The 12,802-nt window shown below is 35.7% G+C and overlaps 1 long non-coding RNA gene across 1 annotated transcript; it reads left to right on the top strand.

The window, feature by feature from the left end:
• Window positions 1-3,188: 3,188 nt before the first annotated feature.
• LOC130461012 (uncharacterized) lies at window positions 3,189-5,185 on the top strand. The gene is made up of 3 exons (XR_008921298.1): window positions 3,189-4,252; window positions 4,345-4,599; window positions 5,121-5,185. It is a non-coding gene; the product is annotated as an uncharacterized lncRNA (long non-coding RNA).
• The last annotated feature ends 7,617 nt before the right edge of the window (window positions 5,186-12,802 follow it).

The raw sequence follows: 12,802 nt of genomic DNA on the forward strand, positions 1-12,802 counted from the left end.
GAGTTCGATAATCTTGAGATCTAAATTTCACTTCGCAAGTTTCAGGAGCAATGGATAGGCAAGAGGCCACAAATATTTTGAAGTCATAAATAGTTAATTTAACTCTTTTATGTTTTAGAGAATAAGTAGCGAAGCTACAATAGTTTAAAGTTAAAGTTTATTGAAGTTTGAAATGTTCTTTATTATTTTGAAGGATGTAATAAATATTTATGGAGTTAGCAATAAAAGTTAAAGTTTTCAAGGAATTGTTCTTTATTCTATTTTGAGGATTCCATAATACCCCAACCTTTAGGTAACACGTCATGGATTAATTTTCCATTGGTTGCATACTCAGTGTGAATTGTGGATCAATTTAATTGCCACAATAATATTAAATGATTTGAGTACATAAAGAAAGTGAGGGCCAATCTAGACCCTCATGACCAATATGATTCAAAAGGTTATGCCCTATGTGCAGTGTGTGAATGTCTTTCGTGAATTATCGAGGATGATTATTTTTCAATGATTATTGCATCTTGTAGACGATCGTTGCACCTTCATAAACGATTGTCGTGCCTTCATAAATGATGTGTATTAATGTGAACATTGTTGGTTGAGGCGAACTTTATGGTCAATTCAAGTATTAAATTGTATGGGATAACGTATAGGTGATGTTTCAAACCTAAAGTAGAGTATACTAATTGCAGGCCGCGTTCTAGAATGGCCAACAATAATGACTTAGTTGTTGCTATTCGCCTCTTGGCGGAAAAGATGACCCCACCTTTTTAGAAAACCAGATTGGAGAGTTTGAGAAATTGTTTGGGGATTTGAATTGTCTTGAGAATATGAGAGTGGGTCAAGTTGTCATGTATTTGAAAGATGAAGCCGATTTACAGTGGAGAGAAATAGAGTTAGGCTTAGCGCTGCTGAAAGATTTAATTAGGATTCAATTGTTACTGCCTTAAGGGAAAGGTTTACCCTACCTTTTATGAGAAAGCAGAAAGTTTAGGAATTCATAAACATTAGTATGGGGAGCATGACCATCGATGAATACTATTGCAGATTTATAGCATGACCACCTTAGGATTAGGTGGGGAAACCTCTACATCTTTGGATTTTGTGTATGGGGGAGATGCTCATATTTATGGGTTGCAGTCTAGAATGGACAAGAAAAATATTGTCGTTGGGGAGAAAAGAAAAGAGTTTAATGCTGGGGAAAACCAAGGAAATTTCAAGAGAAATATGAATGAAAATGGTAATGGGAGTGGTAACCAGGTAAAGTAGGGATTTAACCAGTCAGGAAATTAGGGTCGAAGCCTTTAGGGGCGTAGAACAACTAAGAGAACTTCCATAAGTCTGCTAATGAGAATAACACCCAGGATAAGGCTCCGGATAAACTATTCGTTATGAGTAGAAGTGAAGCTGAACGTTTTGCAGATGTAGTTTATGGTACTTTCTATTAACTCCGTGCCAGTTAAAACATTGTTTGATTCAGGGGCAACTTGCTCTTTTATTTCGTGCTCTATTGTTAAAAGTTGAAGTTAGTAGATTTTGAGGCGATTGATTTACCTGTTAGTCTACCTACTGGTGTAACCATAAAGTGTACCAAGTTGTTTAAGAACTTGCCTTTGAAGACAAAAGATTGTGTTTTTCCTTCTCATTTGATAAAGTTTAGTCTGAGGGACCTAGATGTAATTTCGGGGATGGACTAGCTAAGTGTGTACAAGGCTAAGGTAGATTGTGAAGTTCAGAAAGTAAGTTTAAGGAACCTTATTGGAAAATTGACCTCATATAGATGTTTTGAAAAGTCCAAGAACCTTTAAGTGATTTCTATAATGCAAGTGAGGAAATTGATGAATAGAGAGTGTGAACTGTTTTCTGTATTGTGCTAGATGTGAGTAAAGAAGTTGGAGTGAAGATCGAGGATGTTCCCATGGTGAATGAATTCGTTGGTGTGTTTCCGAGTGAAATTGCGAGTACGTCACCAGCTAGAGCCCTTGAGTTCACAATAGAGTTGAATCCCGGACCGACACCTATACCCAGAGCACTTGATAGAATGACACCTCCTGGAATGAGCGAATTAAGACACAATTGCAAGAGTTATTTGTTAAGGAGAAAGATAAGAGTATGGAACCATGCATCGATTTTAGGGAGCTAAACACCATCAAGAACGAGTATCCTTTGCCTAGGATAGATGACATATTTGATCAATTGAATTGGGCGAGTGTGTTCTCAAAGTCTGATTTGTGTTGAAGTACCACCAATTGAGGATAGATGATAAGGGCCTAGACCTCATTAGGACTCGTTATTGTCATTATGGGTTTAGAGTAATGTCTTTTGGGTTAACCAATGCACCTGCCATAAATATGGAATTGATGAATGAGATTTCCCACGAATTCCGAATTAAGTTTGTTATTATATTACTGATGGTATCCTGATTTATTCAAAGAATGCAAAAAGAGCATAATGAAATCTTGAGGATTACTTTGGAAACGCTTAGAAAGAATCTAGTTTTTTTTTTCTTAAATGAAGTATACAAATCTTGAAGTCATGTGTGTATAAGTGACACCAGTGGAAAAGTGAAGGACTAACTTGATTGAGAACTATGTTACGTAAGGGAATAAATCTAAGAGACGATTTGAGTGGTCCAGGATCGTTAGAAATCATTGTTGTCTGGAAAAGATGTAAAGAAATACATGAATTGGCGCAAGAGCTAAGAGAAAAGCCCAAAGTTATACACCCATGAAAAGCGTAATGAGGTTCGGTAACAAGGAAAAGTTGAACAGAAGGAATTTCTGTAGATCCTGCTAAGATTCAAGCTGTGAGTGAGCGACCTACTCCAAAGAACGTGTCCGATACTTGAAGTTTTCTAAGCCTAGATGACCATTATAGGAGTTGTGAAACAATTTTCGAAGTAAGCAAAACCAATGACCAACTTGATGAAAAAGGAATCGAATTTCAAGTGAAGTGAGAAATGTGAGGAAGCTTTCTAGATTTAGTTGTTGTCGCGTCAATTGAAACCTTATAAGGCTAATTACCAAACCCATGACTTAGAGATAACTGTTATGGTGTTATCTACGAATATTTGGAGACATTACCTTTATAAGGCAACATGTAAGATCCTTACCGAGAACAAAAGTCTGAAATTTTGGCAATAAGGTCCAGTTGAATCTTGGGGACAACATTGAAAATGAATATTGCTTCCCACCCTGCAACCGATAGACAGATTGAGATTACTAATGAAATATATGTTGAAAACCTGTGTTATTGACTTTAAGGGTAATTGGGAAAACCACCTAGATTCGATTGACCTTCTTGCAACAATAGTTACTATGCGAGCTTTAAGATGACACATGTTGAGGCATTGTGTGGAAAGAAGTGTAGAAATCCAACTTGCTACGATTTTAGTGGAAATATAGCATTGGGGACATGATTCGTTGAAGTAGGAATATCCAAAGTTATTCCCTGAGATGAGTTACGAGGGCGTAACTCGTTTTCTTTAAGGGGGGTAGAATGCGATAGAAATTCGCGCTTTTTACCTATTTTTGTAGCAATTTTATGCATTTTATGCTCATTTTTAGCAACTTATACATGTTGATGTAAAGCAAATAGATTCTCCGCATAAGAAAAATGTGTTCATGAGTAACACAAGCAACTTTAAGTTGGCAAAAGAGTGCACATGAGTGACACAAGTATTTCTCAAGTAAGAATGAATTAAAGACTTTTGAAAAATGTGTGAATTTTCGTGTCAAGTTTCGGGACGAAACTTCTTTTAAGAGGGGTAGATTGTAATCCCCCGTAATTTTATACATTTTATTGATATATTTTAACGTATAGTTAATTATATTTAAATAGAATTTGCGAATTTTAGAAATAAATTATTTAAGTAACGAATATTTATTTTTATACGTTTTAAATATCTCAACGATTTATGAAATTAAAATAAGTTTAGAATTTTATGTTGAAAAGAAATTGAATTACGAAAACCGTTTGAATTTTGAAAACAATCCTAATTGGTTTTGGATTCAAACACTTAAACTCAACCTTAGTTCTAGCCCAAGTTGATAAAGCCCAAATAATAAGACCCAAAACACTTTACTCCTTTCCTCTCTTTCAATGTTACGTAAAAGCAAAAACAACAAAAACTTCTCTGCTTCACTTTCACGTGAACCATAACCCTTAACCTCTTCCCCCTTTGCTCAGCCGCCAGCCGGCAGCCACGCTGGACCACCGTCACTACACCGACCTCCTGCCACCAGCCCCTCCGCCGTCGGTACTCCTCTTCTCTTTCGTTCTTTCCTTTTTATCTCTCGTTCTTTGTCTCCCCTGACTTGTGTTCTGTTTTTTTCGCACAACCACTATCAGCGCACGCAACCACCACCTGTACCACCACCTGCTCCCGCCGACTTCCCATCGCCACAACCCAGCCGTCGACCAACCTCCTCCCTTCTCCTTTACATACACAAGAAATCCCCCCTCCTATTTTCTTTGTTGCTCCGCACGCAGCTACCAGTCGCGCTGCACCACCGTCGCGCCACCAAGAGTGTTGAACCACCGACGTACCCACCGTCTGCTGCCGCCACTGTCGCCGGCCAGCAGCTTCCTTCTTCCTCACTTTAGGTTATTTCTAAACCCTTAAAACTAATTAATGTTTAATAATGTTTTTATAATTCGATTTATGTTTCTTGAATTAAATTCATGATTCTTTTTATGATTTATGATTTATTATGAATTTCGGATTTCATGTTTTGTAATAATTATATCATTAATTTTCAGAATATACGATTTGATTAAGATATGGTTTTAGTTATTAAAGTATAAATTTTAAGGTTTTTAATGATTTTAAATCATGGTAGGATGTTTAGGAATTATTAAAGTTATTGTTTTTATGATTTAAACATGTTAATGATGTTTTGGAGTAGTTTGAAATTAGTTATATTGCTGGAAATTTAAAGTATGATGCTTTGAAAAGTTTTCAACGAATTTCAATAATTAATATAATAATTATGATGCTAGGAAATTAAACATTCAAGTTTCGATATTGGGAAACGTCCTAATTATGTTTAGGAAGGGTTTGAAGCTCCCTAATGTTGCTGAAAATTCAATATGAATTGATATGAGTCTATATTGGTTGTTTTTAGGTGGAGAATTCTCTTTAGGCAACTTTTGAAAGTGTTAAGGTGACGTATCAGTTTGTTTACACAAGGTACGTACATACCTGTGTGCTTGGAATGTGTGCTAATTGTTGAAACCATGTTGAATTGTTGATAAACTTGGTTATGTTAATGTTGTTGATGAACTTAGTCAGGTTGAAATTGCATGTTTGATACTGTTGGATGAACATATTAAACCTTTATTGCATTTTGAGGATTATAACATGTTAGTATGGAAGATTGATGCAAACATGTTTGATTGGGAACACTAGAGTATTTAGTATACAATTCAGATCAGTTAATTGTTGTTCCCTTTTTAGCTTTTCACTACTTTATGAGGGCGGAGGACCTCATTTAGTAAGTTGAAACCTTATACCCATATTCAGGGGTTGATCAGTATTAAAGAAAAGATTGGAGTTAATTGGAATGAGTCTTGTTTGATGCCTTTGTGATCACTTACTTAATTCCAGGATAAAAGCAGTTGTAAATAAATGTGAGTTGTATGCCTTATGTGATTGTTGAGTCATAACTGGGTGTCAATTTGTAAATCATGTAAAGTGAAACTGAGTAGCAATAGCTTTAGACTGTGCACGTCTAAAGTGACGGACAAACAGGAGTTGGGGTTCATGGTGGTAGCCCATGGCCTTTCATTCGGACCGGATTGATCACCGCGTCCTATTTTCAGTCAAACGTTCCTCGATATCGCAGGTCACTGAGGTTACGGAGTCGCGCCCGTACCTCGTCTAGCTAGAAAACTCGGTCCATTGCCTATTTCAATTAAAATAATATTATTGTTATAAAAGTCTAGTCCAGTCTAGCCTAGTCTAGTTAAGTATGGTCTTCAGATTATCATGATTTGTCTGCCCTTATTTATGTTCATTAGTGTCATGTTAGGATTGATCGTTTAATAGTATCATGTTAGGATTATTATTGATTTAGTATGTAGTACTCAGCTTTGCTGATTACGTGCTTTTGCTTGTGCATGATGATCATGGCTATGCCTTATTGATCCTGTGATGACCCAATCTTTGGTGAGCAGTCTCTAAGGATCAATAAGCATTGTCCATCTGCAGGTTTGAAGATGTTGCATCATTGGGATCGGGAATAGAGAGCTTGTATTTAGTTTTGATTTGCTAAGTTAACTTGGGTTTGTTAATTGGGACTTTAAACTTGTCGTACTATTTATATTTCCTTATTTTCGTTGGTTGATTTTTGGGGACTAAATCTGTAATCGATTATTTATAAACCTAAAGTTAGTTTTATGTTTTCCGCTGCAAAATTCTGAATAAGCCGTTACGTTTTCACACGGGCGATAATGCCTTGATAATTCTCTACGTTTTATATTAAAAGATTAATTTAGAAAAGAGAGAATTGTCGGGGTGTTACAGTCCGGTCTATTCATATTTAGGGTTTAATTTGGGGTCATCCTCGTCGGGTAGGTCTATAAAATCAGATTGGTTGTGGTGCCAATAGTAACCAACGAATTACATGTGTCAATTCATGTCCAATTGAACTTCAGAGGCTGAATTCCTACTAGAAACTCACACTTCGTACTTGACTTCTCATTCATTTAAGTAACGTGCGTATTATTAAGTGTCACGTCTACGTGTGTCAAGTCTCGCGGGAATTTAATTTACAACGTGCTCTTTTGCGGTGTGTACACATTTCCAAATTCTTCTCTTTTTGTTGTCGCCTTCTTGGTACAAACATATGTTATTTTATTGCCGGTCCATCTTTTACAAGAATTTATAAATTTTGTTAATACTATATGAAGTTATATCTTAAAAATGTACAACAAGATTAATTCTGAGATCACATATTGTGAGAGTTATGATAGAACTATGCTATTGTATATGTCTAGTGCTTTTTTGTTTATGAAACTAGAGTATGTGTTCGTTTTCTATATGACGTGTTAGCGCGTCACTCAAGTGGTGGTGTCACATAATAAGTAACCTCATCAAACAAATGTTGTTAACCTCTATAGAATTATAGTATTACTCAGTATGTTGAAAACTCATTTGTACTTACTCCCTCTGTCCCTTAATACTCGCACCGTTTTGACTGGACACGCTTGCCAATGCACAACTTTGACCATCAATATCTTTAACTACATATTATAAAAACTTATAAAAATATTAATATTTTAAAAATATATATTAAGATGAATCCAACAATATATTATATACTAACATTTGTTTTCATATACTATAAATAAAACGGTTTTTTCATGAAATGCCCCCGAAGTTTGCACAAACGCACCAAATACCCTCGTGTCTTTCGAATCACATAATATACCCCTATTTTTGCCTAAGTTTGCACCAAATACCCCTAATCCGACCTTCCGTTAGTCCTCCGTTAAGTCATGTTTATAATTCACAGAATGCCCCTATTTTTAAACTTATTGCACAATATACACCTATTTGTAAACTAAGTTTCACTAAATATCCAAACTGCTTTTTTTTTTTTTTTCTTTTCTCTCCATCCCTTCCTTCTCTTTTCCTGATCCATCTTCTCCGGTGCACTCCATTGTTCTACAACCGCCAACATAAGAATCAACGTGCAAACAATCAAATTCGAAATATCAATTACTTCCATTCACACTAATCGCCCACAAATTGGACTGAGATTGGAGAAACAAGAAGGGCGGACCCAGAGAAGAACATACGGGATTGAGCTACTTAAAACACAAAGGCTGCAAGAATTAAACCACTTTATCAAAGATATTCAGATCAACAACACTTACAACAACATTTACAGAGAATTCCTTAACTAAGTGCTTCATACTATCTTAGTAGTAAGTCAAAAACCTTAGAATTAGAATTCGATTCTGGAAATCCACCACCATAAATCCATAATCAATGTCTGCTTCTACATTGACTCCCAATTTTCTTCAAACAGTCTCCACTCAATTTTACTCACTCTCCCAATTCCGAATTCCCAACACCCTCAACTTCTCGAATTTCATTCAATTGCAAATCAAAATACCCAATTTCGTCAAAATCAGCTTCAATTCTAACCCTAAATGCAGCACTTTTTGACCCTTTTGTGCTTCAAATTGCAGAAACTTTTGAAGACTCTCTCTCCTCTTCATCTTCTTCAACTCCCTTACCTTTGCAGAAACTAAGGGATTCGTCCTTCGAATCCCTTCTTTCTCTATTGCTCGTTGCACTTGAGTGGGTCAATGAATCGACGGTGCAACCGAGGATGTTGAACCCTGGGCCGAGATCGGCCTCCGCCGGCGACCAGAGAACGGAAATCGGACGCCGTCGGCTATCAGAGAGCAGGAGGAAGAACAACTTCGTTTTTTGCACCGCCGCGAAACTTCCGCACCACCGGAGAATCGACAACCTTCCCAATGCGGCCACCGGAGAACGACCACCCTCCGCGAAGCCAAGTCGACCACCATCAACATCTGATTTAAGTGATCCTCCGGATCACTGTCGGGGACCAGAGATCGGCCTCCGCCGGCGACCAGAGAGCGGAGATCGGACGTCGCCGGCGACCAGAGAGCAGGAGGATCTACCCAGAATTACTGGGTTTCGAGTAGGTTGAAGCTTGAAGAACAGGGGAGAGGAGAGAGAAATAGAAGAATATGAGATTTTTTTTTTGAGTTTTTGTCAAAGGGAAGGTAAGTAAATGGGGTCATAACACAATTAAGGGCAAAATAGTAAAACTCCACTAACGGTAGACTAACGCCGTTAACTGTTAGGTGCATCTCATGAACAATACGGATAAATAGGGGTATATTATGTTAATCGAAACACGCGAGGGTATTTGGTGCGTTTTTGTAAACCTCGGGGGTATTTCATGAAAAAACCGTAAATAAAATATGGTCAAAGTGAATTATGTGAATAGTGCAAAAAGTCAACACGGTGCGAGTATTAAGGGACAGAGGGAGTACATATGTATTATTCCACACTAGAAAAAGGGTATGTAAAGAATATATGAAGTTATCAACTTATAGGTTGGAAGAGTTGCTCGGTTTACTCCTATCCTATTATCACCAATTGATTTTAATTTGGAAGCTCCTTTAAACTTATAAATAAATGAATTCAACTCTCCTTATTATTGAATTGTCCAGATCTATTTTATGTTCCATATTCTAACAAATACGTAGTATAACATATATAGCAACCCTATCAAAAACAAAAAAGGAATGATTGTATTATAGTTTTTTGTATGTTAATAGATACTTAAATAGTAAGAGTTGTTGTAGAATAGAAAAGTTTTCCGGCCCGAGCGGTCTTTCATACTAATAAATAATAATCATTGACATTTCAAGATAATAATTGATGAAATCCCATCAAAAAAAAAAAAGATAATAATTGATGAAAAGTTAGCAACATTTGGCAGAGCAAGTCATTGTTCAAGACTTAAGAGTCCTCAGCTCGCCGACCATTTTATTTCGTTCCATTGTTGATTGTAACTCGTTTGACCTTTTTCTAATATTTCGTTCCAACTTTTCAAACAAAATCTTTTAAATTCTTTCCAATATATGAGAAAAAACATAGTCATGTAGACTCTTGTTTGACAAACATGATATAAATTTTTAATATTGTCATGCAAACTGTTGTTATAATTTTTAATATTGTCTAATTAGACATAAAAATGATATAAAATGAGCATTGACAAACATGAAAAAAAAAACTGGAACATCATTGTGGAACGGAGAAAGTATATATGTTTTCCGCTATTTCACTTCAATGTCTTACTAATTACAAACACTACAAGAAATTGTACTATTAACGACGGGAAATCCCGTCGCTAAAGGCCAATAATTGTTGATTAACGACGGGATTTTCCGTCGTGAACCCGTCATAGAAGGGGGCCGTCGTCAATGGAATATCTCGTCGTTAATCCGTCATAAAAAATATTTACGACGGTTGTTCCCGTCTTTGTTGGGTTGTTATCCCCGTCGCAAAATCCCTTTTGCGATGAAATTTTTACCCGTCGTTATTAGGTTGTCATAAAAGATACAAATTTTTGTAGTGAAAGTACTACTGTTTCATATTAGAAATTAGCTTTTAGTTTAAGGAAAATGGAGTAATCCACCAACTAGTGTGATGATAAAGATATCAAGTTGCGACAATTAATTAAAATGCGTCACAAGCCTCTGCATCACTCATTTAATGGTACGTACTATAAGGGAGCCACAAAGGTCAGGACTCATCAAAAGTTCAAAACGTTTTACTGTCAAGTGTCAACTGTTCAATGCCATATTGTTTAATTGTACGTACATAAGGGAGCCACAAAGGTCACGACTCATCAAAATATTTTATTATGAAAAATATATTCAAATAAGGTTGTCCGTTTAAAAAAAAAGATGGAACCAATTTTTATTATGGTAAGAATGTAGTTTTCCTTAAAAACCATTGTAAATAGAAATTATAATATAATAATACGGAGCACAATTTTATGTAAAAGGATATAATTGCGTCACAAATAATTCTGTCGTAAATTGCGACTTCTATCACTTTGCCACCAATAATATAGAGATTATTCTTGTGTGAACTTGGTCCACAATAATATTAATGTGGACCCAAAATCAATAATTTTTAGAGCTTATCAACATTAGCTCGACCCGCTAGCCCGACCCAAATGACCGATTTTCGGGCCCAACCCAATTTTTTTTAAAAATTGCTGGCTTTGGGCAATGTAAAACTACAATTTTAGTTATAAAATTAGCTCGACTCAAGTGATCGATAAGCCCGCTACTTTTGACTCAAAATAGCGGATTTTGGGCTAAAAAAAGGGACCAAAGCTTGGCCCGACCCAACACGGCCCGATACAATGGGCATCCTTTTTATGGCCGCGGCCCGACCAGAACCCGGTCCGGTCCGACTATTGATCAGGTTTAATAATTTTCTCTAGCACCCATTTTACGTACGTACATAGGGACCTTTATTGTATATTTTTTTTTGATTCAAATGTGGAAGCAGGGCTTCAAGGAAAGAAAGAAAAATAACAAGGACCTTTATTGTATATACAGTGACTTTAATAAATTAAACACCAAATTTATTAGACATACTCATCATTTTTTTAAGCATAGTTCAACTTTTTTTTTTCTTTCTATTTGTTCATCTAACACGACCCTCACATTTTTGACATAACTTGGCTGCTTCAACCATTGAGAACACGAGTATTTGGGAAGTTCATTTCAGCAGAGAAGGTAATATTGTTGAAAGTTAAGGGGAACGAGAAGTAAGCACAACTGATTATTGCTTTGATTATTTTTCTTTCTACTCTTCTTGTTTTCTTGAAATCACAATTTTATTTTATTTTATTAAAGAAATATAAATCATTGCAAAGTCAAGTCAATAAAAAATAAATGGTGTAGATCAAAATTAAAAATTTATAGTAGCTACGAATCGATATAGCGGTTCTACAATCTTCCCAAATTACTGAGGGCTTGTGTTGGTTGATATGAGAATTTAATTCTTATAGGAAGTTGTAATTCAAGGGAAATTAGTTCCCTTGTTAAATTCATAGGAAGTTCTCTAAGTTGTTTGGTTGACAACATGAAAATTTAAAATACCCATGAACTTTGATTGATCAAGGGAGAGATAGGTAATTTATTTTCCATATTTTGTAGGAATATAATTCAAACTTCTCATGAATTCCAACTTACTCCACTATTACTTTTTTATAGCAACCAAACAAATACTTCCTCCGTTCCGCAATAGATGTATCGTTTCTCTTTTGGACACTATTCATTAACTAACTTTAACAATTATTCTTCCACATTAGATAAAAACAAACATAGTCAAGTGAGATGTTGTTAAATTCGTATCAATGTGAGGATACCAAATATCAATTTTTTATAATTTTTACTTACACACAATTAGAGATATTAATGTTTAAAGAAACATGTTGGGATACGTGAAAAAAGAAATGATGCATCTATTGCGAAACGGAGGTAGTACCAATCTATAAATTCCAATGAATTTTTACTTCCACATTTTTAGATGTCAACCAAACAAGGGAACAACCCATGAGTAGCATAGTTTGAATGTTTGATTAAGCCAACTTTTGCCCGATTTTCTTTAATTAAGCCTACCTATGCAATATTTCTAAACAATCCAACCTTTATGACCCAACTACTATTATTAAGCCTAGCAAGTTAATAACCTGTTGTAACCGGTATTCACCCTTACGTGGCAATATAACCCTTACAATTTAATTTTTTTCCCCCTCCTTTTTTTTAAATTGTTATTCTAATGTTCGTTCCTCTCTCCTCTGCGATTTAATTGCTTCATCTTTGCAATTTTCGTTCCTCTCTCCTCTGTTCATCATTTCTCTTCTACCTCTTCTCCACCATTGTTGATCCCTCATACCTCTCCATTCGAAGTTCGTCAAAAATAATCAGCAATTGCTATGACTGGGTTAAACCAATCAACTGTTGGATCCGGGTTAAGGGTTAAGAGGAGAGAAGGGTTAAAGGTTTTTTGAAAATAATTAGAAAATCCTGTTTAGGTGGCACGTGATGTGACGTGTCCAAAATTTTAGGAGGGAAATCAACTTTAGGTTGTCAACGTTTTTAATGTTGATTTTGTAACAGGTAACCGGTCACCCAAACTTAATAATAGTAGTTGGGTCATAAAAGTTGGATTATTTAAAAATATTGCATAGGTTGACTTAATTAAAAAAAGCCAGGCAAAAGTTGAATTAAT

The sequence above is a fragment of the Spinacia oleracea genome, chromosome 5 (assembly GCF_020520425.1).
Source record: "Spinacia oleracea cultivar Varoflay chromosome 5, BTI_SOV_V1, whole genome shotgun sequence".
NCBI classification, from domain to species: Eukaryota; Viridiplantae; Streptophyta; class Magnoliopsida; order Caryophyllales; family Amaranthaceae; genus Spinacia; species Spinacia oleracea.